Source organism: Bidens hawaiensis, unplaced genomic scaffold (genome assembly GCF_021521415.1).
Source record: "Bidens hawaiensis isolate Kalapana, Puna unplaced genomic scaffold, B.hawaiensis_p1.1 tig00009162_1, whole genome shotgun sequence".
NCBI classification, from domain to species: Eukaryota; Viridiplantae; Streptophyta; class Magnoliopsida; order Asterales; family Asteraceae; genus Bidens; species Bidens hawaiensis.
The window spans coordinates 226,695-228,456 of NW_027491676.1; the positions used below are offsets into that span (position 1 = coordinate 226,695).

General features: G+C 33.0%; 1 pseudogene; it reads right to left on the bottom strand.

Moving 5' to 3' along the window:
- Positions 1 to 128, bottom strand: LOC143531463 (U5 spliceosomal RNA; annotated as a pseudogene).
- Between the last annotated feature and the right edge of the window lie 1,634 nt (positions 129 to 1,762).

The window sequence follows — 1,762 nt, forward strand, 5'->3', positions numbered from 1 at the left end:
GAGTTTATCAGAAAAAAGCTTTAACTTAAGATGTTGGTTGGAGCCCTTCAATAATAGAAGGGTCGAGCACACGGTATTCTTTAGTAAAAGGCGAAAGAATAGTTCGCTTTGTGCTCACTGCGTGGCTGCATGCCTTTCAACAACGCTACCTGCTTGCATTAAATACTTAATTGCACTGCTTTGCTTTTCTCTAAACAGCGGATGTGGGATGGTTGGACTCCACATATCCGTATTATTTAAAAGGTTTAATATTATATTTCCTTCTCAGTTAAATTCATATTTGTAACTTCTGTTGGACGTTATAATTTACATAATCTCTGTCCTTAAAAAAGTGTAATGGCAGACCTTCCTTTGGTGTGTTATTTTGTAAGCATTTATGCAAACAAAATTTATACAAACTTCAACCGAAATAACTAGAATATGGAACCAAAAAATCAGTTAATAAGAAGGGTCTCCCCATAAATTTGTTCTGGCGATTATTTGCTAAAACCCGACTTAGATGTTTGATTCATCATTTTTTATCATCGTCATTAAGATCTTACAATGTATATGAGAAAAATTGTGTATGTCAATTAGGTATAGTGTTACATAGTTCTTAATTACTTTCAACTGCTCTATTCTCTGATAGAGCAGAGAATAGGTATAGTGTTACATAGTGTTACAATGTATATGAGAAAAATTGTGTATGTCAATTAGGTATAGTGTTACATAGTGTTACATAGTTCTTAATTACTTTCAACTGTTACATAGTTCTTAATTATTTGGATGGTGTTCGACTTAGATGTTAATTAGGTTTGTTCCTAAACTGGTTGAACAAAAACCAAGAAGTTCATATTCTCTTATAACATTTTAGTATGCTTAGATATTAAAGTAGTGAAATTAACCTCGTATAAGTCATATGTACAATTGTGAAGAAGGAGGAGGAGGAGAAGAAGAAGGGATATTCCATCCTTGAGAAGCTTGTGAAGGAGTCTTCGAGATTCGTTAGGAAGCGGAATATCACATATAGGGATATTCAGGTTGCTTTGAGGTTGGTGCTTCCGAGTGAATTGGTTGACCGTGCCGTATCTGAAGGTACCAAGGCGGTGAAGGAGTTTCATGAGAATACGTTATGTTATGATTTACAATCTATAGTTCAGTTATCAAGTTAGTTGTTGGGCTCTTATAGTTATGGCTTTTGTCTGAGATTAGTCTTACATTTGGATGGCTTTTGACTTTGAGTAACATTGGATTCATGATATGTGAGACATTATATTATTTGTTTGTTTGTTGCATTATAATGTTATTATAAGACCCTAACATTTTCAGTTGTTGTGTATTAAAGACAGACATTTGGTAGAGACGACATTAGCTGGTTGGAACCTATGTATTGAACCACTTGGTATTTGTTAACCGGTTAGTACCTCCGAGTTTGTGTAAACTTACTTAGGCGTGTAAATGAAACAAACATGAATGGAGAATGCTGTTCATTTTTTAACTTTTATGGTTAAATTGACGGAACGTGCATGGATTTCATGTTTGTGTTCATTCGTTAAGAAAATAAATGTATTTGTGTTAATTTATGTTTATTCGTTAACAATATAAACAAACAGTTTGTGAATGTAAACGGACACATAATTGTTCATTGATGAGTTAAATTAGAATAAATTGTAATGGACATAAAAAATTACAAGTTAAAAGTTATACCAAATAGTTAAAAAGTATGTCAACTGTACGGTGACATATCGAACTTTCTGTTACTTTTTTTTTCTGTTGAGCAGCA